At 44.5% G+C, this 27265-nt stretch overlaps 1 protein-coding gene across 2 annotated transcripts in view; it reads left to right on the top strand.

The window, feature by feature from the left end:
• The window catches only part of LOC129343633 (uncharacterized), a 101011-nt gene that overhangs the window by 7059 nt on the left and 66687 nt on the right, over nucleotides 1-27265 (top strand). For both annotated transcript variants that reach the window (XM_054999968.1, XM_054999958.1), the window contains exons 2-3: nucleotides 9617-9717; nucleotides 23639-23755. The gene's annotated coding sequence lies outside the window, so the exon portion shown is untranslated. The remainder of the gene's footprint in view (nucleotides 1-9616; nucleotides 9718-23638; nucleotides 23756-27265) is intronic.

Raw genomic sequence — 27265 nt, 5'->3', positions numbered from 1 at the left:
TTAGTGGTGTACAAATAGGTGACTCAATTTACAAAACTAGTATTTTTGCTGATGATGTGGTCATATATTTAACAAATCCAGTAACCTCTTTAGACAACCGGACATCAACCCTCACTAAATTCGGCCAAATATCTGGTTTATCAGTTAACCTAGCGAAAAGTGAAATATACCCAATCAGAGTTACAGACAGCACAACCAAATTACTAAAAACCCACTTTCCCTACAAATGGATCCAGAACACTTGGAAATATCTGGGAGTGCACGTTCCCCTAAACTTAAATGAAATCATGAAGTATAATCATCTAAATTTAGAACGCTCTTTGTCACAACATTTCAAACAGTGGAATGACAAAAACTTTTCTCTCTTGGAAAGGGTTAATATAATCAAAACATTTATACTTCCTAAATTTTTATTTTAGTTTAGAGCTTTGCCAATCCATATACCTGTAAAACATTTAATACATTGGCAAAAAAAACTGACAACCTTTGTCTGGGCCAACAAAAAAGCAAGATTTAACAAGGTGATACTGACAAAATTGCCTGAGCAAGGGGGGTTGGCTTTGCCAGATTTGCGAAAATATTACAAAGCGACCCACCTAAATAACATTCTAATAATGTTAGACCAACAAAATCAAAAGGATTGGAAAGAGGTAATGCAAGTGTATACCTACCCCAAAACATGTTTGGAAGTCTTTTGGAATTCCCCTTCCCACCAGGGGAGTGCATCCTAATGATAACCTGTTCTTGAAGGCCATGTTGCAGAACTGGGATAGAACAAAGTTAGGGCTGACACGTACAGTTTCCTTGGTAGCAACATTTACTGGCCAAAACTGGTTTCAGCCTGCAGAACACCAAAATACCTTTAAAGCATGGAGGAAAGGATGGTTAAACAGGTTTATTGATGTAACCAAAAATAAACTCTTAATGGGGAAATCTGATTTAGAGGGCAAGATAAAAGACAAACTGCCCTGGTATGAGTATCTACAAGTAAAACAGTTACTTGATACTGAGGCTATCCGCAAAGCTTTGGCAGAACCCCTAACTGATTTTGAATTACTAACAAAAAAGGGCGCCTCTGGTGCAAAGGGTCTTATATACTCTCTTTATAAAATGTTATCGTCAATTTTTGGATATAAAAAATTGCCATATCAAAAGGTGTGGAATAAGGACTGCAATATTGTGGTAACAGAGGATAAGTGGCAACAACTGTGGGGCAATTACATATTCACCACCAATATAATAAGTATTAAGCTACAAGCTGTAAAGCTGTTGATGAGATGGTACTTGACACCATCTAGGTTGTAGCACATGTCCCATTCGATCTCCCCTTTATGTTGGAAGGGATGTGGGAGTAGAGGGACGTATATGCATTGTTGGTGGGATTGTGTCTATATCAAGCAGTTTTGGAGTAATGTACTTAAATATATAGAGAAAATGACCACGTATCAGTTACCTCTCCAGCCGGAGGTGATACTACTAAATGATTGGCATGATATCCCCATCCCAAAAGAAAGAAAAGCTTTAATAGCTCAATTGTTGGCAGCGGGTAAATCCGTTCTCGTGGCAGCCTGGAAGAGTGAAAACTGCCCAACCATTTCCAACTGGTTGCTGAAGGTCTGGGATCTCTTTATTTTAGCCAAGTTGACTGACTACACCAAACAACGTGAAAACCCAGATTACAAATCACATTTTATTGAATTTTGGTTTCCAGTTCTGGAATTTCTGTCGACAGATAACTATACTAAACAAATTGTTAAACCTAAAGATTGTTTTGATGTTCTACTTAGTTTGTAAGAGTGTCTTTATTCAAACTGTATAAATCTCTATGACGACGGAGTCATATTTTTGTATTTGCAACCATTTAGATTGCCTAGACAAATGTTAACTATTTGGTTTCTCTGTTTCCTTATACATGACGTTGACTGTTCTTGTATTTCCTTATAATTACAATAAATACATTTTAAAAAGGCCTCTGATCTGCATCCTCCCCCCCAGTCTTGTTCATGCAGATGGGCTTTCTCATTGCTTCAGACAGACAGCACTCAGACTGCCATTTTAGGAATTGTCTTTTTCTTCATACCACCTCACCATTTAAAAATGGAATGGAAATTGAAAGAGGAGCTTAGGAGTGGCTGAAGCAGCCCTTCCCCACACACACTACCATGAAAAAACTAACTGTTCTCAATCAAGGATATATAGACCCATCCTGCACTCAGCAAAAACAACAGTGGAAGCAAGAAAGCAAACAAAATTATTTTAACAAGAAAACATAGAGCCTACCTTCCCCAGTGTTCCATTTCCAAAATACAATGTAATAACGTAACTGAAAAGTAAAATAAAATACAGATTCACCTTTTCCCTATTAAAAGGAACAAAAACTGGTTCTTAACAGTGTAGCGTAGATTGCAGAAAAAACGTGATGGGTGATTGGATCATGGTAGCTGGTGTGTGAGAGAGAAAGTAACAAACTTACACTTGCCTTAGGTTTAGAAAAGTAGTAAGAATTCTTTATTATAGGAACTCCAAACTTAGATAGGAAAGTGGAGAGAGAAATTCCTATCTAGCTAGCTAGTCTAAGGATGGGCATGGATGGCAGGATAAGTCCTGCATCAATGGTGCAAGATGGAGAGAAAAGGTAGAAGTTCAACAAAGAGAGGAAGAGAAGGATGTTATGAGGAGGAAATCCTGAGACTAGCAATCTCCACATCAAAGGATAGTTCAGGGCAGTAAAGGAGTAAACAGTAAACAGATGCCCTTGCGTTTCTATCTTTCTAACTCTCTGGTTTGTTTCCCTCTGAAACCTGAAGAAAGGGACAGCGTCAAGTCCTCTCCTAACATTTCCTAAATGTATATTGGAGCCAGGCAAGTCTGTTGGGCCCAACAGAGGCCTTGAAGTCTGACTGTTGCTACATTGAAAGTGGGTGGAGCTAATCAGGGTTAAGGACTAGGGGTGTGCAAGCCAAAAATTTTCGGCTATAGCCGAAAGTAGAAAGCCGAAAGAAAATTCTCTATCGTTAAAGCTGAAAGCCGAAACAAGAATCTCTTTCGGGATTCGGGATTCGGGATTCTTTCGGCATTATTTCGGCATTCTTTCAGCTTTTTTCTATGGGAAAATGCCTCCGTCTTCCAGGACGCCTGGAGGAGGCATTTTCCCACCGAATAAGCCCAAAATTGGTGGGGACCTTCCTCTAACCCTTCTCTAACAACCACCCAAGTTTCAGACAGATTGGACTTTGGGGGGCCATGTTATGGCCCCCCAAAGCAGGTCCCCCCATCCTCCCATAAAGGAGCATCTTCTTCATTATTTCCTATGGGGAAAAAATGAAGAAGCAGGCTTCCTTTGCCAGGGGTGGCATTTTGCATGCAAAATGCCCCCTTACCCTCAGGGGCCCTTCTCCCACCCCTCCTCCCACCCCCCACCAAGGCTCAGCCTGCTCCCACTTGGGGGGGCCATTTCATGGCCTCCCCAAGTAGGTGCTCTAATCTCTACCACTGACAGCTGGGGGAGGCTTGTGTTGCCAGGGGTGGCATTTTGCATGCAAAATGCCCCCCAACCCTCTGGGGCCCTTCTCCCACCCCTCCTCCCACCCCCCACCAAGGCTCAGCCTGCTCCCACTTGGGGGGGCCATTTCATGGCCTCCCCAAGTAGGTGCTCTAATCTCTACCACTGACAGCTGGGGGAGGCTTGTGTTGCCAGGGGTGGCATTTTGCATGCAAAATGCCCCCCAACCCTCTGGGGCCCTTCTCCCACCCTTCCTCCCACCCCACACCAAGGCTCAGACTGCTCCCACTTGGGGGGGCCATTTCATGGCCTCCCCAAGTAGGTCCTCTCAGCCCCTAAAGTCCACCCCTTACAGCCCCACACAAACCCAATTCCCCCCCAGCTGCCGCACACAGACCCAAATCCCCACATTAGCCCCTCACAGACCCAAATCCACCCCCACCTGCCCCACACCCATAACCCCAGGAACAGGCTGGCAAAGGCCAGCCCTCTCCCTTTGTTCCCTATGCTGGGAACTTCTAAACTCTCTTTCCCTGGGCAATTCTGCACAGCCCAGGGGTGCCACAATGGTGGGCACACTTCTGAGTGCCAGCTGGTCCCTGTGAAAGAACACCTGAACCACAGACACCCTCCCTCAAATTCCCCCACCACCTACAGAGATAGCTGGCCAGCCAGCCCCATTGTTCCCTATGATGGGAACCAACTGCACAACAAAGAATAAAACAAGAACAACACAAAATAAAGTTTTTAAAAAATTATTTTCTCCCTTCCAAAGTACAAGTAGGCAAAGCATTATGACACATTACACCAGCAGTCCCCCACACAGAAAAATAACACAACTCACTTAACATCAGAGAATCACAAAGCACGATTCCTGTCAAAAACACTTTATTTCTTGAACAGCTTTAGGTTACACAGCAGGGGGGAACACCAAAGGGCTTGGCAGCAGTATCTTACACAAAAATAACACAACTCACTTAACATCAGAGAATCACAAAAGCACAATTCCTGTCAAAAACACTTTATTTCTTGAACAGCTTTAGGCTACACAGCAGGGGGGGGACACCAAAGGGCATGGAAGCAGTATCTTACACAAAAATAACACAACTCACTTCACATTAAAGAATCACCCCAAAAAATTGCTGTCAAAAGCACTTTATTTCTGTAACTGCTTTAGGTTACACAGTAGGAAGGCACCACAGAGCAGGAAAGCAGTGTACTACACAAAAATAACACAACTCACTTCACATCAGAGAATCACACAAACACAATTGCTGTCAAAAACGGTGAAGTGGGTTGTATTATTTTTTGTAGTACATTGCTATCATGCCCTTTTGTGCCCTCCTACTGTGTAACCTAAAGCTGTTCAAGAAATAAAGTGTTTTTGCCAGGAATTGTGTTTTTGTGATTCTCTGATGTTAAGTGAGTTGTGTTATTTTTGTGTAAGATACTGCTTCCATGCCCTTTGGTGTTCCCCCCCTGCTGTGTAGCCTAAAGCTGTTCAAGAAATAAAGTGTTTTTGCCAGGAATTGTGTTTTTGTGATTCTCTGATGTTAAGTGAGTTGTGTTATTTTTGTGTAAGATACTGCTGCCATGCCCTTTGGTGTTCCCCCCCTGCTGTGTAGCCTAAAGCTGTTCAAGAAATAAAGTGTTTTTGACAGGAATCGTGCTTTGTGATTCTCTGATGTTAAGTGAGTTGTGTTATTTTTCTGTGTGGGGGACTGCTGGTGTTATGTGTCATAATGCTTTGCCTACTTGTACTTTGGAAGGGAGAAAATAATTTTTAAAACACTTTATTTTGTGTTGTTCTTGTTTTATTCTTTGTTGTGCAGTTGGTTCCCATCATAGGGAACAATGGGGCTGGCTGGCCAGCCATCTCTGTAGGTGGTGGGGGAATTTGAGGGAGGGTGTCTGTGGTTCAGGTGCTCTTTCACAGGGACCAGCTGGCACTCAGAAGTGTGCCCACCATTGTGGCACCCCTGGGCTGTGCAGAATTGCCCAGGGAAAGAGAGTTTAGAAGTTCCCAGCATAGGGAACAAAGGGAGAGGGCTGGCCTTTGCCAGCCTGTTCCTGGGGTTATGGGTGTGGGGCAGGTGGGGGTGGATTTGGGTCTGTGAGGGGCTAATGTGGGGATTTGGGTCTGTGTGTGGCAGCTGGGGGGAATTGGGTTTGTGTGGAGCTGTAAGGGGTGGAATTTAGGGGCTGAGAGGACCTACTTGGGGAGGCCATGAAATGGCCCCCCCAAGTGGGAGCAGGCTGAGCCTTGGTGGGGGGTGGGAGGAGGGGTGGGAGAAGGGCCCCAGAGGGTTGGGGGGCATTTTGCATGCAAAATGCCACCCTTGGCAACACAAGCCTCCCCCAGCTGTCAGTGGTAGAGATTAGAGCACCTACTTGGGGAGGCCATGAAATGGCCCCCCCAAGTGGGAGCAGGCTGAGCCTTGGTGGGGGGTGGGAGGAGGGGTGGGAGAAGGGCCCCTGAGGGTAAGGGGGCATTTTGCATGCAAAATGCCACCCCTGGCAAAGGAAGCCTGCTTCTTCATTTTTTCCCCATAGGAAATAATGAAGAAGATGCTCCTTTATGGGAGGATGGGGGGACCTGCTTTGGGGGGCCATAACATGGCCCCCCAAAGTCCAATCTGTCTGAAACTTGGGTGGTTGTTAGAGAAGGGTTAGAGGAAGGTCCCCACCAATTTTGGGCTTATTCGGTGGGAAGATGCCTCCCCCAGACGTCCGGGAAGACGGAGGCATTTTCCCATTGAAAAGCCGAATGAAAGACGAAAGAATCCCGAAACGTTTCGGCTTTTTTCTTTCGGCTACCCGAAACGTTTCGGGATTCCCCGAAACGTTTCGGCATTCCCTGAAAGAAGCCGAAACACTTTTGTTTCGGCATTCTTTCGGCATTCTGAATGCCGAAACGCACATCCCTATTAAGGACTAAGCTACTTTGTGTGAGCCATAGCCACAGATCTTTTAAGGCAGTGTATCAATTCTTCTTTAATAAAAATTTTATAAATATAAACAGAACAGAAAAAAATAAAATAAAAATGATACCACAATTATAATTACATCAAAAGAAAAAAGAAAAGAAAGAGTAAACATGTAACATAATAAACAATTATATTGTAAATGGTAAAAATTATATAATAGCAACCATTTTTACTATGTCTTCTTGTAATAAAAGATCATTATTTAATCTCCATCTTCCCCTTCTGCCTCTGTTTTGTTCTGAAGTTACTACTAACTCATTGTGATCTGCAAAGGTTTTTGGTTGTATCTTTGCACTCTCTAGATTAATAACTAAGGTTTTTGATATCCAGCACAAATCAATCCTTGAGTATGTTTACTGTCTGTTAGAAAAGAAAGTATAGTCTCTAGTATTCAGATTTTTGATCTTCCAAGCATCTTCCATTTGGAGCATTTCCATATAATTAAAGTTTGTCTTTGTTTTTTTCACCTACCTTTTTGGGATCCATTACCCCATTCATATCTCTCCTTGAAAATCTAAAATGGATCAGAAAACATTTCCATAAAATTTTTCTCTTGCATTGTTTGGGGCATATATTGTTGTGAGTGAGTAAGCCTTGCCTTCCAGAAGCCTGATTTTCAGAGTTATATATCTTCCTCCAGAGCCTCTTAATTTTTCTGTAACATTTATTTGCAAGTTATTTATATACCCTGCAACTCCTTTTTTATAAATTCATAATAAGCACACAAATACATACTAGCAAACAGGAACAAAGCACCAAAGAATCATGGAAATTGTAATATGATAAAACTGGGTGGGCTGTTCTGTGTTTCAGCTGCTATTGTAGCTGAGTCCCTCATGTGAGTTTGTAACTGGTTGCCTGGGGGCGGTTTCAGCCCCCTGGCCAAATCAGGGGGGGCTTGAGCCCCCATAGTTTACACCTATGATCCCAAGATCCAGTTCTATGGGCCCCTGAACAAGATGCCCCATGACACTCTCCATTGTTCCTATGGGGAACATTTCAGTCAAAGAAGCCTTAAGCAAAGGCAACCGCTGTCCAAAAACCAGTCTCCAATGCAAGTCCTACTGCAAGCTTAACCAACAAAGCCCATCAGAACCAAACTGAGGCAAGAGGATCAATGTCAAACCAGAGAATCCCTTCCAGCAGAACCAATGTCAAAAAAGAGAATCTCAGCAGAACCAAAATAAAGCAAGGACAATGTTGGAAGCCCAACAGAACCAATGTTAAACTGTCCACTTCCAGCAAATCTTGGAAACAGAAGGAAATGAGTCTGCAGGAGTAGCCAGCCAGTTTTAAGAGGCTGTAGCTGTGTTTGTTTCTGTTGGGATACCCTTGCTTCAGTTTGGCTCTGGTGGGCTTTGTTGGTTTAGCTTGCATTGGGACTTGTATTGGGGACTGGCTTTTGGTCAGGGATTGCCCCTTTTCTTAAGGTTCCTTTGCCTGGAAAGCCTTGGAAATGTTTACCCCATAGAAAATGATGGAGAGTGGCTGGGAGCACCTTGTTGTTCAGAGGGTCATAGAATTGACGCTGAGGTCAAATCTTCCTGAAACTTGGGTGTGCGTGTGTCTTCCCTGCAAATTTGGTGTTTTCTTGAAAAATACCTCCCCCCCCAGTCCCCCAGATAGTTTCCTATCAGTGTGTTATCATCGGTGAGGGTTCTCTGTTGGGGGTGCATTCAGCCTACCTAGACTTTGGACGGTGAGAAAAGAAGGCTCTGTATATCTTAGGATCCTATCTTTTCAGCTCATGTAAGCATGCACAAAGTAGTAAAGTTATATCTTGTACATAAACCACTAGCATCTAACATTGTAAACCCAGGTGGTACACAAAAAAAATCAGAGGAACTTGAACTGCAGTTGTCCTGGGGATACTTGGAAAATTGCAAAGTCTTCTTTCTTGAGGTCTCAAATGCTGCAGTTATTAAGAGCAGGCCTTTGAGATAACAAACTCTGCCTAGGTTTTTCCACTCTTCTGGTGCTGTTGCTCTTTTCCAGAGCCAAGCTGAACTGCCTAGGTTTTGCTACATACCATAAGCATGCTCCAATACGTTAGCAAGAGAAGGGGGTCTCTGCCACACCTCCTTGCAAATGTAGGCATGCTTTATATCTCTGTCCTGCTGCTAAGAAAACTAGAATAACACTGTGGGTTATGTTAAGGTATATTACAGATAGATTTGCTGAAAATGAATTTTTTGTCTGCTATAGGTACATTATTTAATTGTCAAATTTCTCCAGATACCTATTTCTAGAACACATCCTTTCCATACAATGTCTCATCTTCATAATAATCTCTGATGTTTTGGAAGAAGTGGAGGAGGACTCCATTAAAAAAAAACACACCTTTTGATACATTGCAGCATGCCCTTTAGCATGTAGGGAGTTGCTTTGTAACCTGTGTCTTCTACATCAAAAGCAAGCAGTTTAGCCACTGCGCTGATGGAATTGGCTAGCATATGGACAGCAAGAAAGTTGTATTTTAATGTACAATGGGGATAAATCACACTCTATATCCTAAGTTTTCAGGTAACATGTAGGATTCAGAAACATTTGACAGGAAGACAAATGTGAGTATTTCCAGTAAGTCTGAAGAAAAAGAAAAATGGGAAATACATAAACTATTTTATGTTTTAAAATCCCTAATTAATAGTAGTGGTAGTAGGCATTAATAATGTAAATAATTTGTGGCACAGAATGTGCTTACCTTGATATAGAGGTTAGTTTATTGAATAAATTTATTGGAACAAGGAGTGTCTTTTGTCTAATTCTGCTCAGAGAAGAATAATCTAAAAGAAAGATCAATATTTACTTTAAGGAAAATGTAATTTTATAAAGGGCGTTGACTTACTTACTAACCAATGAGTAATTGCCTAGGAAAATCCAGGACTGCAACCCTCAGGCAGCACCCTGTTTGCTTTTAAACCCCAGACCCTCACCTTGTGCTGGTGTTGCACTTTGAGGACTGAGTCACTCAGGTGAATAAAATGTCAGTTTAGTAGAGAAATCATATTTATATGCTTGATGATGGTGATTTAAAAGTTCTGCGGTTCTAATGTGATAAGATGTGGTAATATTGTTCTTTTTGCAATATATAAGTTTGTTTTCCTTTTATTTCACAACACCTTACTAGCGAAACCGTAATGTGATATGGCAGCCTGCTTTCAGCTGTACAAGAAGAGTACACTTCCTCCACTTCTTGATAGCTACCTGCCAGTACATTGCAGGAATCAGGTAAGGAGTCAGTAATAAGGAATATTTTTCCATGTGGTCTTTGTAATAATTATATTTGAACTCCGGAATAAGTCTGTGTTGCGTTTCCTTCTTTCTCTTTTTAAAATAAAGCCCCTCTATGCAATATTCTGATTTTGGCACAAATTCTGCAGTCTATTCTCTACATGTTGTGAATGTACATTGTTTAGTTGATATATAAGCGCTACTAAGTAAACAAGGGCTGTTTCCATATGAATATTTTCCTCCACTTTGGCTTCATTACAGCAGTATTATTTTCAGAAGCAACCTCATAATGCTCTACCAACTTAGTTATGTTGCCATGTTTTCTCCTTCTTTGCTGCAGTCTTTCCCACACCTAGTTTGATATGTTCTTTTTGGAAAGATTGCAGTCAAAGCACCTTTGGACACTGTGCTGACAGGAAAGTGCACATTTTTGCTGATCCTCCTGTCCTCATCACCACCATTTTCCTTATCTCTGCTTTTGAGGCTGCCACCACAACATTGGCCTTTTCCAGATCTTTTTAAAGTCAGTAACTGACAGGTTGCTATAGCATTATAACCATCTATTACAACAATGTACTAGTTCCTGGATTAAAAAAAAACATGTCTTTTTGTTTCAGGCTGCATATTTACCCTTATGACTTTGTAATGCAAAGGACTAGAGATATACTTTAAAGGCAGAGAGAGAGAGAGAGAGAGAGAGAGAGATGGAATTAGTACATTGTTGCAATAGATTGCTATAATGTTATGATTTTATAACAATTTCTGGTTTTTTAAAAAAAAAGTCTTCCTGGGGCAAGAAATGGTGGCCGGGGGAGGAAATAGTGACTAATGCACCTTTAGTCACAGCCTACTCATGGTGACCCCATGAAGTTCTACCTCATGCAGTTTTCAAGGCAGGAGATAAACAGAGGTAGTTTGCCATCGCCTTCCTCTGCATAGCAGCCCCAGTCTTCCTCGGTAGTCCTTGGTAGTCTCCCATCCAAGTGTTGCCGACCCTCCCCATTTTTATCTGTACCCTCGCCCCCACTGAACATACTTGGGATGAAAAAGACTTTTTGCAGGAGAAATTGCAAAGCAGGACTAAGAAATCAAGCCCCACCACTTTGGAAAACAAAGGCACTTCTCCCTGTATTGTCTGGCATATGGTATGCAATCACTGACCATTAATGTAATCTGGACGTTGTACCCTGTGATAGCGTGGGATCCCCAATTCAAATCTTCCCATTGTTCCCAAAATTACTGCCACAGGAATGACTCAGTGTCATACCTTCCGCATTCTGAAAGGACCTTCTATTCTGAACTCTGGTTAGTTTTACTTGTTTCCTCAACCAGACAGTTTTGAAAAGATTTTCTCTGTGTGATTTTCTAGTTTTTTTTATCATAAATACTTGTACATATATGATTGGTTGTGCAGGCGCACATGATGATTCTTTGATAAATTTAATGAGAGTTCAACTGTAAGTTTGATAGTTGTAGTTGTACAAATGGTTTGAGAATGATTTCCTTGAAGGCCTAACCCACTTTAGAGAGGAATCTTCTGCTCTTACTCTAACTAGAAGGTGAAGAGAGCTCATGTTCCCCCAAAGTAGAGTTTTATGGGAGGGAATCTAGAATTGGAAGGGGCCTTATGGTCCATCTTGCCCAACCATATTTCCCAATCCAGGAAATCCAAAGCTAGAGTGGTTGTCCAGCCTCTGTTTAACAAACTTCCACTGAGGGAGACCCCAGTTCTCCTTGGTAAATGGTTCCATTATTGAACCGCTCTTCTATTAAGAATGTTCATAGTTTTTGAGAATTTAGTGTTGGCATCTGTCATGAATTCTGCACCTGCATGCACACACAAGACATTGGTTTTTGACTAGTAGACTGAGATCTTGTGTGTCACATCCCAACCTGGCATGGATTGAGTCTCTTGTACTACCACCTCTTTTTTTTGTTTGGGAGTGGGATGTGGTCTGGGAAAGAGTGTAGGGAAAAGATAAACATATATAGTATAACATTAAAAGTGGGCTCCATGTTGTAGACTAGGGTTCAGTAATAGTGCATAAGTCACAGACATTCATAGGACGATGATACCGCATTGTCATATTTTTCTTGTATCTTGCTTTTCCATATCTTAGTGAGAGCCTTTAGAAAATGAGCAAAAAGAGCAATACCTCACTTAGCTGCTTCACTAAGCTGGGAGTGGGGCCACCCCCAGCACCTCCAGTTAAAAGGGCCAGGTGGTAGGTGACGTGAAAGTCCTCTGCCTGAGACCTTGCAGAGCTGCTGCCAGTCCGATTAGATTCAACTGACTTTGATGGACCAAGGGTCTGCTTCAATAGAAGGCAGCTTTGTGTGAGTGTTCTTCATTCACAATACTGAGGTTTGTTTTGTCTCAGGTTACATATAGAAATAACAGCCTGCATAAAAGTGCTGTATAAGGTATCTATGTAGTGCTACTGGGGACATGGCATGGAGGGGGCAGGTTACTTTGGGCTTCTTGTGGCCTCTTTTTTTTGTTTGTTTGTTTCTACATCGGTTTGATATATTATGTTTGTAGTGGTGAATAAAAACTAGCCATATAACTGCACTGGCCTCAGCTAGTATAAGTGTAGTACACTTAGGGCAGGGGCAAGATTACTATGCTTATGGACTCTCGCTTTATTTGGGATGCTGAAAAATGCTGTTTGAGCTGCATCAGCTAAAGCTTTAAAAGTAGGCTGCTTGACTAAGAAACATGGACATCTTGGGTGGTAGGTAGTAGTGGGGTGCCCATTTTAGGTTCTTTTGTTTTGTTTTCCACAGCACATCAAAACTGAAGTGCATTTTTGCCACAGTTGCAACAAATTTGCACTTCTTATCTGCTGAGCAATTTCCAACCCCCACGTTTGCTTTTGTTGCCTCTGTAGTAGCTCTGTTTCTGCTTCTTTTGTATACTCTGAAACTTTACTCAAGCAGACCTTTCTGGGAATGTCCAGGATTATGCATGTTTGCAGTGTGTCCTTGGTAGCAAAGAATTATACACAATGTGAAGGGAATTCGTGCCAGTCTGAACAATGAGCTTATTAAGCAGTACATTGGTTCTTATCCAAATACAAAGATTTTACCAAAAAAAAAAGTTTAGGAACCTTTTAAATGTCAGATGGGTGCCTTTTGTATGTGAGTAATTGTGTGTGTGTGGGGGGGGGTTGTCCATTGTGCTTCATATTTTATTACATGCACTCATTTTGTTTTCACTTAGTGCATTATCCTTTGTGCACCATTATAGCCAGTTTTATACAGGGCAGACGATGTGCAACATGGCTTCAAGCAAATAGTTGACATGGAGTATGATCTCAGTTTTGCTGCTCAGACTTTCTTACAAAAATGTTTGCTTAATTAAGCCAGTTGCACCAAATTCTTAGTTTGAGTAAAACTTACTTTATTTGTTTTTAATCTGAGAGAATGAGCTGTTGGTATTAATAGTGCAGTTTTTAATTGTTAAACCACCTCAAGCAGGAGTCTGAAGAAATACATAAATAATAAAATAAAGTAAGAGTTTTGGTATTATTTCTAGCAAAAAAATGATTGTGCCTGTCATATTTTTGGATTCATAGGAAGAATTTTATTGACTAATCTGTCCTCCAAATACTTCATTTTGGCTTAGTTAATTATTTTAAATATTTATTACCCAATTTTACAGAGTTTCACTTTTTGCCTTTGTTGCTATGAAGGTAAGATCTAATGCAGCAAAGAAAGAAGGCGTTACCTGAACTTGCAGTCCACTTATTGATTTATGGTTTTAATCGATGTCTGTTTTATTGGAATTTTCCCCTTGTTTTGGTAAATCTGTATTGTATGTATAATTATATTTTACCTAATTTTTATCTTATTTAATAGGGTTTTTGTAATTTTGTGGTGGCTTGTCTAAGCAAGGCTTGTCCTGTGTGCTGGCATGTACGGCTGGTTTAGGGTCATGCATGTGATACCTGAAACTACATACTCCAAGAGATAACCAGTTTATTTATTTGGCTTCTGCTAGCACATATTTCTTACATTCATATATGAATTAATCTTCTTACTTAGCTAAAGCATACACCATATATTACTTTTAAAATAGCCTTTCATTTAACTTCAGTGTGATGTTTACTTTCAGGGGGAGGGGCTGAATTTCTGATTCCCCCTCATCTGGGATTTTCTGACTGTTTGGAAACATACAGATGGATAGAATAAAGGTGGCAACTTCAAATCTGCATTAGTGTGCAACTTTTCCTGCATTCAGAAGCAACAATGGAAAACAGTCTAATAATGGCCATCTACTGTGAGAATATCTCGCAGAGCTTATGGTGGTTGGTTTGAATTTAGGTGTGTGTGATGGCATTGTCAAAAATACAGTGTTTTCAAGATATAGGACTGTATCTGTGATAGTCAGGACTAGGGGTGTGCGATTCGGTTATCAGATAACCGAAAAAATACCGAAACAAACCTGTTTCGGTTTGTTTCGGTATTACCAAAACGTTTCCCGATTACCAAAATGTTTCGGTAATACCGGAACAGCGATTACCAAAACGTTCAGTAATCGTTTCGGTAAACTGAGAATCGCCATTTTGCTAGCCGTTTGCATTTGCAAGCGGCTAGCAAAATCCTGCAGGAAGCTACAGCTTCCTGTAGGCTCTTTGAAGAGGGGAGGGGGGAAGGAGTGAGTGACTCACTACCTCCTCTTCACCCCTCACCCTTCTTGCTAGGAAAGGAGGGAATCCTTGCTTTGCAATGTGCTTGCTTGCTAGCATTGCACTTTGCAATGCAATGCAAAGCAAGCAGCAAAAGATTCCTGCCAAAATTCCCAGGTAGGGGAGGGGGGAGCAGGAAGGAGTGATAGAGTAGGACTCCAAGGGGGGATGTGGGGGGGGTAAGGCAAGGGAGGGGGCACTTAGGAGTGTCCAATCCCACTGCTGCATCCTTCTTCCAGCCAATAGATTCAAATCTTTGGCAGAAGCTGCAGCAGGGGATTTAAATTAGAGCCTGGACTGTCACTGGGACAGCCTCTGTTGCTGCTGCTGAGGAGAGAGTGAGAGAGACTGCTTCTTTGCTGCCTTGGCCTTCTGGACTGCACCGGGTGGACTTCTGCCTGTGGAGGATCAACTCAGGGCTGGACATTCATCAGGACTGGTAGGATATATTCTTTTTTTTTTTTAGGGGATAGATGGGAGGAAGGGAAGGCACAGAGTTTTTTTAAATTGATGCTGGGCCAATTCGCTGGCTAAAAAATGTTTCACTGTGACACTGGCTTTGTATTGCAGGGTGGGCCTTGGTTTTCTTATGGGTTGGATTATTGTTTCAGGTTGAGACAGAGGATTATTTTTACTCGGGGGAGTGGTTTCACCACTGCTTGCTTGTATGTTTCCTGCCTTTTAACTCTCTGGCCTGGCTCTGCACTGTGGCTGTGGCCTGTGGGCCTGCACTGCAGGGTGGGCCTTGGTTTTCTTATGGCTTGGATTATTGTTTCAGGTTGAGAAAGAGGATTATTTTTACTCAAGGGGATTGTTTCACCACTGCTTGCTTGCATGTTTTCTGCCTTTTAACTCTCTGGCCTGGCTTTGCACTGTGGCTGTGGCCTGTGGGCCTGGCTAGGCTGAAACCAGGCCTGGCTCTGCACTGCAGGGTAGGCCTTGCTTTTCTTATGGCTTGGATCACTGTTCCTTCCCTGTTTCATCTTTCTGGGCCAGCACAGTGGAACCAAACTGGGAGCATGTTTACTGGGGGGGGGGGGGTGTTGCTTGCATGTTTCCTGCTTTTTAACTCTCTGGCCAGGCTCTGCACCGTGGCTGTGGCCTGTGGGCCTGGCTAGGCCGGAACCAGGCCTGGCTCTGTACTGCAGGGTAGGCCTTGCCTTTCTCATGGCTTGGATCATTGTTCCTTGGGTCATCTTTTAGGGCCAGCCATGGAACCAAGCTGGGAGCATGTTTACTGGGGGGGGGGGGAGGTTGCACAACTGCTTGCATGTCTCCTGCCTTTTAACTCTCCGGCCTGGCTCTCCACTGTGGATGTGGGCCTAGCCAGGCCCAAAACAGACCTGGGCCTTGACTTTTGGGGGTTGTGCAGTTTATGAATCTCTGTTAACATCCCACCTTTCTGTTCCCAGCCTCGAGGAGGAGAGGACTTGCTGCACGCCTGTCTGCCTGAACATCGCTGGACTGCAGGACTGGTAAGTGAGTCTGTGGGTTTACATTTGGGTGGGCATAGGGGTCGGTTTTTGCTTGCCTGGGAGGGGGGAGGTATATTTTCAGAACACTGCATCCACACCCCACACAGACACACCACAGAAAAGTTTTCCCTGTTAAATAGTGTCTTAGGAAGGTAGGCCAGTTTGTAGGCGTTCAGTGGCTAATTGCCCTCAACTTAATCAATAGGGAACCAAGCGTAGCTTGTTTAAAACAGTAAATAGGGATCAGTAGGACAAGCAGTAGTTAGAGTTAGGTTATATTTGATTTCTATTCATATATATATATACATATTGGTATAGCTGTTAATAGGCTTCCCGTTAGTGCCCCCATAACTAGGGTTCCACTGCCCATCTCTGGCACCCGTGGTGGAGCCAGGCCGGCCCGGGCATACTAGTCTTGTAAGTGTCTAAGGCTTTCACTTGTTATTGGGGTTTAGGGCCAGCTCAATTCCAGAGGAATTCAGCTGTTTGGCAGGCTCAGGTCCCCCAACATAAATAGGGTTGTTTAAAAAGACATTACATTGACCATCTCCAAGACAAGTTACAGAGCCACAAAAAGAACAGATTTAGAAGTAGGTAGATAGGTCTTGAAAACAAAGTTCACCTTTGTTTTCCCTTGATTACGGAATAGTCAGAGTAGCTTCCGCGAGGGGAAAGCATGGCAGAAAGGAAAGCAGAGAGGGGCCCAGGGGGAAAGGCCAGAGAGAAATCTAGACTGGAGGAGGGGAGGGAGAGGGGGACTGCTGTGGCAGCCCCCCCCCATCTGAGCGGAGGAAGCCCTCCCCTGCGCTGCTGCCATTCACCAGCCTGGCTTCTGGTGACAGGAAGAGGGTTCGCAAGGCTCTCTTTCCTGAGGCAGCTGCTGGAGGGCCACCCCCAACCCAGGTGTCTCAGGCAGGGGTTGGCACTGGGCAGGGGCCTGCTGCTGAGGCTCCTTCTCCTCCAGTGGTTGCGAGCCAGCTGCTGGAGGAGGGGCAGCATGTGGTGTCTCCTGGGATGGACATGGGGCATGTGACTTTTCCATCCCTCACGATCACCCCAGGAACCCGGAGGATGTTGGAGGAACTGCCGGTGAGACCCCCTGTGGGGCGGTCCACCCCAATTTCCTCTGAGACCAGCAGCAGGCCTCTCGCGGCTGTGCAGGAGGAGAGGGTGCAGGAGGAAGAGGAAGAGACTGTGGTGGAAGAGCCCACATCTCTGCCCCTTCAGCCTCGTCCATCCCCAACTACCCGGCTGAGAGTGGGACACGGTGTGTCCGGCCAGAGCACCTCACAGGAGGTGTCTCAGGGTGGGCCCATGAGTGCTTTTCCTGTGAAGCGTGGGCAGCCCTTCAGCTCCAAACTCTGGAATCACTTCCAGAGAACGGAGGACCCCCGAGTTGCCCAGTGCCTGCATTGTAAGCAGCGTGTCAGCCGTGGCAGAGATGTGAACCATCTCTCCACGTCTGGGATGAGGACCCACATGAAGAGGCACCACCAGGCGGTGCTTCTTCGGGGGGAGAATTCGAGTGGCACCACACGGCTGCCAGCTAGCCAGAAGGAGGCAGGATCCTCTGGTGCTCTCCCCCCAAGGGTTCCTGTAGGGCAGGGATGCCAAGCCTCTCTGCCGGAGATGCTTGGTAAGCAGGGCCCTGGTGTGCCCAGAGAGGGGATCCAGAGGGCGACCTGGCGCCTCACGTGCCACATCGTCAATATGGTAGCTGTGGATGGAAGACCGTTCTCCATAGTTGAAGACTTCGGCTTGTCAGGGCTGCTCCACGATTTCTTTCCCTGGTACACCATCCCTGCTCGCACGACATTGAGCAGATCGGTGTTGCCCTCGTTTTACAGGGCTGCCAGGGACCATGTGAAGGCACAGCTGTCCCGGGTTGCCGGGAGAACTGTGCACTTCACATCCGACATCTGGACCTGCCCAAGTGTGCAGCAAGTGTACCTGTCGCTTACTGCTCACTGGTGGGGACCTGAGGCGGTTCTGGGTGGGGGGGGAGATGTCTACAGCTAGCCAGGGAAGGATGGGAGACTGCCGGGCCAGCTACTGCAAGGCCTTGCTTCACGCCGAGGTTCTCGACGTGTCGCAAACGATGGAGAACATCGCTGCCACCCTGAGGAGACAGTTGAAGGAGGAGTGGATAGGCCAGGGACCCGCCACTGTGGGATGCATGGTGACGGACGGCGGCAGCAACATGAGGGCAACAGCGGATCTAGTGAGCCAAGAGCACATTTACTGTGTGGCCCACAAGCTTCACCTAGTGGTGAGAGATGCACTTGGGGCGGGCTCCTCGAAGGAACCCCGTGATCCCCGGACTCGTGACTTCCAGTTACTGCTCCAGAAACATCAGAGGCTCACAAGTCACTTCTCGCGCAGCGTGACAGCCACTCACGAACTGCGCCAGAAGCAGGTCAGGACAGGTGTGCCGGAGCACGCACTGTTCGCTGACATCAGCACTCGCTGGAACTCCACCTGTGCCATGCTTGAGCGCTTGGTGGAGCAGCAGGCTGCATTCCACGCGTGGCTCTCTGAGAGCCGCGGTGTGAGTCAGGTGGGTGAGTTCAGCCGGGAGGATTGGCTCACCATCACCCAGACAGTGGAGGTCCTGAAGCCCTTCAAGGACTTCACTGTGGCGGTCTCGTCAGACACGGCGACCCTGGGTCTGGTCATTCCCCTGGTGCACACTCTCCAGAGGAATCTGGCCACCCTTGTAGACCCAGACGCACCTCGTGCTGACCTTGTTCCAGCAGTGAGCGCACTGGTGAGAAGGCTGTAGCGTGGCATAGTTGCCAGGCTAACTCCTCTCACTCAGAACGAGTCATACATGTTGGCGACCATGTGTGACCCGCGCATTAAGGGCACTTTCGTCGAGCGGGACGGGAACCTCACCCAAGCCAGAGACGCCCTCTGTACTTGGGTGAGGCGCAGGCAGGCCAAGAGGGGACGCCTGTCACCAGAGGGGATGGGAGAGGGGCCCTGCCATGAGGGTCCCTCTCACGCCCCCTCTGAGCGGGCTCCCCCCGTGGCCACCACCGGTGTGCTGATGGAGGTGGAGATGCTCTGGTGGGCCCTCGGCCCCTCTGGGATTGTGAGGAACGTGAGAGAGGATTCGGCGGAGGCAGTGGTCAGGGACTACCTTGCGGAGCCCTGCAAGTTGCTCTCCACCGATCCGCTCAGCTACTGGGCCAAGAAGGAGTCAGTCTGGCTGGACCTCTCCCTCGAGGCACAGCAGCTGCTCTCATGCCCTCCGACGAGCGTGGAGAGCAAGCGCGTCTTTTCTCATGCGGGCGACATTGTCAGCCCACATCACTCTTGCCTTCTCCCATGGAGAGTCGAGCAGTTGACCTTCCTGAAGGTCAACTCTCGCCTCTTCGATTTCTCAGGACTGGACTACCAGAGTGACTGAGGTGAGCCCGACTTGTGGCCTGCATCCTCTGCGAGTCCAGTCCTTTGGAATCGCGCTCTCCCCTGCATAAACTCTGTAGACGCAGTTAAAACCGGCCAGCAGAAGGAGGGTGGTTAGGTATCAGTGGCAAAGGGAATCCACCCTGCAATTTGAACACCCTCCCCCCAAAGGGAATTTAAAACATCTCCCAGTACTGTGACAGACCCTGTGGGACCAAATTTATTCTGAAAAATAATGACATGCCCCAGTAATGTTGATTGCCGCTGGAGGGAGAAATAGTTTAAGATAGGGACTACTTAGGTAGGGATGCTGATGTGCAGTGTTAAAATGTTAAATGCTGTTTGAATGTTTTAAATGTTTTTTCAAAGTTGAAATGTTAAAAAAAACAAAAAAAAGTTGAAATGTTAATGTTGGGTGTGCTTGGTGGGGTTGGGGGTCAGTTGGGGGAGAGTTGGGGATGGGCACCAGCTGATGATGATGTCTCACAGATGTTTCCAGGTAGATGCTGAGGCTGGTGGAGGGGGGTGGGGGGAAACCTCTGCAACACTGCTCCGGAAATGCCACTGTGTATTGCCCGTGGCAGTGCTCGGTTTGTCAGGCTATGGCATTCCAGACACGATAGTCTGCCTCTCTCCCTTCTGCAAGAAGACAAGGTCTCTTGATTTCAAAAGGTTTTATTTTGAAAGACAGCATTCAGGCCTAGACGTCCATATTCCAGGATTTGAGACCCTGGCTGAACAAGGCATTGTTAGGAATGAGATACAGAGTAGAAGTTGTTACATTTCACACTCTCAGAGCCCAGCCTTCCCCCAGAGTTCACATAGCAGGAAAGTTTTCTGTGGGAACACTAGTCAAGGTCGACTCGGCTTGTAGAAAAGATAAGACAGTGTCTTCTCCCATGGAAACGGCTCCTCGCAGGTGGGGCCTAGAGGGAAAAGAAGACTAAACAACTAAAGGATTAAACATGGCGTTAGTTCTGTCAGGCAACATACAAACAGACCCTGACACGGTCCAGCTTTGTGTGGCTGAAGTGAAAGCATAGCTGCAGGAAATGACAATGGTTCTGCTGGACCTTGTTGCAATGGATTCCCCCTATTGAGTTTGGTTTGGGAGGGATGGGAGATGGCCTCACGCGCCAAGAAATAAAGAGATTTTGGGGGGGAAAGTGTGTGTGTGTGGTTTTTGTTATTCTGTCCTTGTTTTCTGAAAAGGAGGATGTGTTATCTAGAGGGGTTAAGCTAATAAGTTGTATTTTTCAGGAATAGTGTTGTGCTTACTTGATGTGAAGTGAGTTGTGTTATTTTTTGGCTAGGATAATGCTGGCATGCCCTTTGGTGTGCCCTACTACTGTGTAACCAAAATCTGTTCAAGAAATAAAGTGTTTTTTACAGGAATTGTGTTTTTGGTGATTCTCTGCTCTGAAGTGAGTTGTGTTACTTTTGTGTGGTGAACTGCTTTCGTGCCCTATTGTGCCCTCCCGCTGTGTAACCCATATATTTTCCAGAAATAAAGTATTTATAACGGTTATTGTGTTTTTGGTGATTCTCTGATATGAATTGAGTTGTGTTATTTTTGTGTAATGAGCGTCTATCATGCTCTATTGTGCCCTACTGCTGTGTAAATTAAAGCTGTTCAAGAAATAAAGTGTTTTTGAAAGGTCTTGTGTTTTTGGTGATTCTCTGATTTGAGGTTAGTTGTGTTAATTTTGTCTAGTAGACTGTTTTTTTCATTCCCTGTTGTTCCCTCCCACTGTGTAACCTAAAGCTGTTCAAAAAATTAAGTGTTTACAAAAGTTGTTTTTGGGGGGGGGGATTCTTTGATGTGAAGTGAATTGTGTTATTCTTTTGTGTGGGGGACTGCTAGTGTGATGTGCCATGATGCTTTGCCCAATTGTACTTTGAAAGTGAGAAAATAAATTTTGTAAAACTTGATTCAATGTGTGTTCGTGGTTCATTCTTTGTTGTGAGGTTGGTTCCCATCATAGGGAACAATGGGGCTGGCTGGCCAGCCATCTCTGTAGGTGGTGGAGGTATCAGAGGGAGGGTGTCTGTGGTTCAGGTGCTCTTTCACAGGGACAAGCTGGCACTCAGGAGTGTGCCCACCATTGTGGCACCCCTGGGCTGTGCAGAATTGCCCTGGGAAAGAGAGTTTAAAAGTTCCCAGAATAGGGAACAATGGGGGACGGCTGGCCAGCCTGCTCCTGGGGTTCTGGTGGGTGTGGGGCTGCTGGAGGTGTATTTGGGTCTGTGAGGGGCTGCTGGGGGGATTTGGGTCTGTGTGTGGCTGCTGGGGGGATTTGGGTCTGTGTGGGTCTGTGTGGGGTTTTGGGGGCTGAGAGCACCTACTTGGGGAGGCCATAAAATGGCCCCCCAAAGTGGGAGCAGGCTGAGCCTTGGTGGAGGGTGGGAGGACAGGTGGGAGAAGGGCCCCTGCGGGTTGGGGGCATTTTGCATGCAAAATGCCACCCCTAGCAAGACAAGCCTCTCCTTTCTTTCCCCATAGGAAAAAAGTAAGAAAAGGAGGGGTGTTGAAGGGCAACTACTTGGGGAGGCCATAAAATGGCCCCCCAAAGTGGGAGCAGGTTGAGCCTTGGTGTAGGGTAGGAGGACAGGTGGGAGAACGGCCCCTGAGAGTTGGGGGTATTTTGCATGCAAAATGCCACCCCAGGCCACCTAGCAAGATGCGGACTTGTTTTTCCCCATAGAGAACAATGGGAAGTGTAGGAGGATGGGGGCACCTTGTTTGGGGGGGCATAACATGGTCCCCCAAAGTCCAATCGTTCTGAAACTTGGGGGGTAGTTAGAGAGGAGTTAGCGGAAGGTCCACACCAAGTTTGGCTTAATTAAGACAGCAGAGAGATAGTTGGCAGTGAACCGTGTTCTGTTACATTGAGACCTTCCCTGTATAACCCCAGTATGTTTTGAGTTTAAAACCATTCACTCCTATGTTCCATCTTGTAAACGAAGTTTAATTTTGTTTTGTTTTAATGCTGGCTGGTTTGGAATTGTTGGCTGAGGGAAAGTGTCACACCCATAGACCTCAAATTCTTTGGTCACGTTAAAGGTCTAGTGAAGTAAATGTTGGCAGTGTATATAGGGAAATTAACTTGTTTCCCTAATAGCCCTGGACAGTAGCTGGGTGAGGGAAGGTAAATATAGGAAAAAGCCTGCCTGTCTGGTGAAGTCTCTACAAGAGGAGAGAAGGGACTCTATAATGATTTGGGTCAACACTGTTTGCCTGCTCTATGTGGATACTAAACAGGTGACGTGTAGTGGCAAGCTTTTACCTGCTTGGGAAGCCCCAAACCTGTGAAGGGAGGTTTAGGGTGGGTGGCAAGGTGTGTGAAAGGCAGGGTCTACCTCACTAGCAACTGCAAACAGACTGCTTGAAAAGGAGCAATTTTGGGCTATAGCCAACTGGCCCGAAAATGCTTCCTCTGGGATTCATGGGACCTTTAGGGACAGCACTGGATATGATTGGGGATTTACAATGGAAAGAGGAATCAACATCAGTTGCCTCTGTCTACCTGAAGAAGTGACCTTCGATCAGCAGAAAATGACCATTGGATACATCCTGTACTGCACATCCCTGATCATTAACAACTCAACATTTCACAATCCAAGTCTTCTGTAGTGAGAGGATAAGCCCAATAACAGCAAAAAACTAAGTACAAACGAATGTGAGGCTTTAGGACTTTCATTATCCAGATCAACTTATTCAAGCCTGCCATTATATGCCTGGCAGGAGGGAGAGCTGTGGAAGCTTTCTTCTTTCATAGTGGTCTGGGGTATGGTCTCCATGCTGAAATGTTTCTGACATATATCTGAAAGAGACTTCAAACCAGCTTTTGAAAATCTGTAATGGACTTAAAATTGAAAGCATAGGAAGAGCATGGGTGGTGGAGTGGGGTAAAAAAAAAAAGGTAAAGGTAGTCCCCTGTGCAAGCACTGGGGACTGACCCATGGGGTGACACCGCATCATGTCGTTTTCTTGGCAGACTTTTTGTTATGGGGTGGTTTCCCATTGCCTTCCCCAGTCATCTACACTTCACCCCCAGGAACCTGGGTACTTATTTTACCGACCTCAGAAGGACAACCTTGAGCCGACCATTTGAACCTGGCTTCCACCAGGATCAAGCTCAGGTCGTGAGCAGAGCTTGGGCTGCAGTACTGCAGCTTACTCCTCTGCGCCATGGGGCTCCCATAGGAGGAGTGGGGAGCAGTCTTTAAACTATGAGTTGATGATATAATTCTGTAAGGGTAGATGACTATATTTTAAATGTTTTCCTGTTGTCCTAACAACTGGTTAATTCATTTCCCCCTTATTATATTTTTGTCCAGAATGGCATAAACCAAGAAAAAATAGAAACTGTCAACAAAAAGCAGATGAGGAACAACAAACAGGCTTTGAGTGATGAGGAGAAAGACGAAATCATCAAGCAGGCTCTGGAAAAACAAGTAATACAATCTGTTTTTTGTAGGTAATATGCTTGATGACTTTTCCAACTGGGAAATGAATCTTAGGACATCCTGGAGAAGCTGATATTGTATCCTCACAGTAAACATTGGAAGATATAGGCCATAGGAGAAGTGTTCATGATGTAGTTTCTTCCTGTTCAATGTTGCCCCTCTTCTGCAAAGTAATTGTCCTTTTCATATAACAGTTACTGATTGTAATGTTTCACTTAATATAACCATGGCTGAATTAATGGTAGGGGTTTGTGCCAAGAAAAAAATCATTATGCTTTTGTATCTGGGGTCAGGGGGAATTTTTTCCTGTAATTATTTATGCTTGTGTAGGACATTGCCAGTTCAGGATTAATATCTGTGTGGTTTTTGAGTTCTGGTGCATCAGGATCATTATCAATGGAGAGGAGGTCTTGCGCAGCTGTTTATAAAGCCAATAGCTCCAAATTTGCACAGAACATTGTCCTCCCTCTAATATAGAGTCACCCCCCACTAGTTTCAGGTGAATTGGACTAAGAGGTTCAGTTTTTACAGAACTCTGAAGTAGGTGCACTCTGCGCAGGTGCACTTTTCTCTACTGATTCCTGTGGGAGGGGGAATAGCAGTCAAGCAATAGCCTAGCAGGAGACTGCCAGCTGGCCACTAGCATTTAAAAAAAATTGTCTGCATTAATTTGATTTTCCTAAAGTGAGGATGGTTTCCTTTTCAGAAAACCTCCCTGTCCCATCCTGCACCTGTTCTGTTATTCTCTATGTGGAACCTTTTCAGGGTTGCAGGGAGCTAGGCCATTTCCACACACGTTGAATAATGCACTTCCAATGCACTTTCGCAATCCTTTTGAAGTGGATTTTTTGTTCCACACATGGAAAATCAGTTTCAAATGTTCACTAAAGAGTATTGAAAGTGGATTATCCAACGTGTGTGGAAGCAGCCCTAGTGTTGCATGCCCATTAAAGACCTGTTACCCAAAATGCTTCCTCAAGTTTCCATCTTGGCCTCTAGAGTCGTCCCTCTGAGCATGTCCAACATGCAGCCCAAATGATATCACCCAGGTTAATGTCAGCTTAGAGATCTTTTGTCTTATCTATTCTGAGATCTAGGAAGTTGTCTTTGTTTAAGTCTCCTCTTACAACAGTTGCTGGTAGGAAAATATCTGTTTTACTGTATGTCAATAATATGTTGCTAATTTCTCATGCGCACATTTGTTTCATGTGCACATTGGTTCCTTTTGTAATTACAACTAGCTGACATTGACAGTTAACTGTGACAAAAGTTGTAGCTTTTTGGATGTAATTCCCCTAAGTGGTAGATTAATTCATATTAATATTGAACAAGTAAATAAAATTCACTTATTTAGGAGTCCTTTTTTCTTGACTGAGAAGCTGTAATCAAGGTTCCAAACTGAAATTAGAACACAACGTGTTGCTTCTGGAAGAAATCCTCTCCGTTTTGGAGAACACAATAAGGACCCCGTGCTCTAAATGGATCAGATGACTAGACTTAGAACCATCTTGGCATCCCAGCAGACCTTTTGAGAGCACACACTGAAATAATAGTTGGAGGAAGCTGCCATCCAACTTGTAGGCTCTAGTATATCTTAGGAATGATCTTGAATCTGATTAAGGAGTGAATGAAGAGAGTTTATTAAGGAACTACAACTTTGACAGAAAGTAGAGAAATAGAATAGATACTAACTGCTTCACTAAACAGGGAGAGAGGAGACTAGAGTTCCAGGAAGAAGCAGGAAGTAGCCTATCTAACTGTCAGATTTGCTGCCCCCTGTAGGTATTCTGTATCTTCTGCCTTCTCTGCACAGAAGACGTATTTCCAACACAACTTGGTACCAGTTTTTTCGTCTTATGGAACTGGAACCTCTGGTGTTGATTCCATTGGAAAGGCCTATATGATAGGTGCCCTCTTGTCCACATGGCTGGGGTTCTATAGAGTCATCTAGCTGTTTGGGAGTTACTCATGGATCAGTTGCTCTTATGTAGCTAGGAAAATGTCTAAATAGCAGCTATGGTGGAGAGTGCCATCAAGTCAACATAACCAAATTATGGAAACTACAGCTGGAGTTTTCAAGGCAAGAGACTAACAGAGGTGGTTTGCCATTGCCTGGCTCGGCATAGCAGCCTTGATTAGAGGTCTCCCATCCAATTACTAACCAAGGCCGACCCTGCTTAGCTTCTGAAATCTGATGAGATTGGCTTGCCTGGGCTATCCAGGTCAGGGTAAATTAAAATATTTTAATTTTGGATTTTCCAAGTGTTCATCAATTTGTTCTCAAGCCAGGAAAATAAGTGTCTTCTCATAAACTGCCACGGCTGTCTGGAGTAAAATTTGTTCTAATAGTCATAAAGCATAGAATCATAGAATCGTAGGATTGGAAGGGACCTCTAGGAATCCTTTCCCTTCCCTTCTTCTTAATTAGCCAGGATATGAAGTGGAGATAAATTAATTAGGACATCATTTCCTCCCTTTTCGTCAGTATTCTCAGCGACTTTGTTCTCAATGGGCACAACACTGGAACGTGGAAATAGGATTATTTACTGAACAGTCAGGTAGAATACAGCCCACACTTTTAGGCTAGATGTTTGTAAGTATGGTGAATATGGAGTTGCTCAAAAGAAGAAAGCTGAAAATTCAGGAAAGAGATTTGGGATATTCTAAGTCATGTGTGTCCATCTGTTTTCGCTGTTCCTTCTTTTTTCATATTGTTAATTTATTTAAACCTGAGAACAGACTAAAATGTTTGCTATGGAGGCTGTTATCTTCCAGAATCACCCAATAAAATAACCATTTAGTCTCAAACACAGGCAGATAAATGTCTTCATATGCATTCACTGATTCTGGACTTTTTCACTGAAGCAATCATGAGCACCCTCTGCTGGAGATTCATCATAATACCAAGCATTTATTTCCTTTAAGAAGCTAGTCTTCATGGTCTATGAGAATCACCAATTCAAGAACCCAAGCAAGAGCAGACTTGTGATAGAACTTTCTAGAGCTAAGATAAAGAATTATTCTTGCCATTGGCGCCACCCATCTTGAACACAAAGATGACAACATGTCTGCCAAGTGAGCAGAGTCATGCCTGCCAGCTCAGTTCTTTGATTGCTATAGCTGTCGCATCGAGAAGAAACTCCACTGACCTATGTTGTTTTGATTGTTAGAGTTTTTTACTGGAGCGGTTTCATTTTTTTTTAATCGCCACCCAGTTACTGTTCTTCAATTTAGACTCAGACTCAATTTAGATGGAAGAAATCCAGAAAAAAATTGAAATATCTAAAACACAGACATTTTGAAGCTGCAAACAAACGTGGAAGATATTTGGTGTACTGTCTAAGAAAAGAGAGAGAGAAGAGAAGGGTACCAGGAATCAGAGAAGGCAATTAAGTAATTTACAAAGAACAAGAAATAAAAGACCAAATCAGATTTTTCTTTTACAAACTTTACAAAGAAGAAGCAACAAAAGAAGAAGAGGTGGAGAAATATCTGCAA

Source organism: Eublepharis macularius, chromosome 1 (genome assembly GCF_028583425.1).
Source record: "Eublepharis macularius isolate TG4126 chromosome 1, MPM_Emac_v1.0, whole genome shotgun sequence".
In the NCBI taxonomy this organism is placed as follows: Eukaryota; Metazoa; Chordata; class Lepidosauria; order Squamata; family Eublepharidae; genus Eublepharis; species Eublepharis macularius.
The sequence above is the reverse complement of the archived record's forward strand: the minus strand, read 5'-3'. Positions and strand labels throughout refer to the sequence as shown.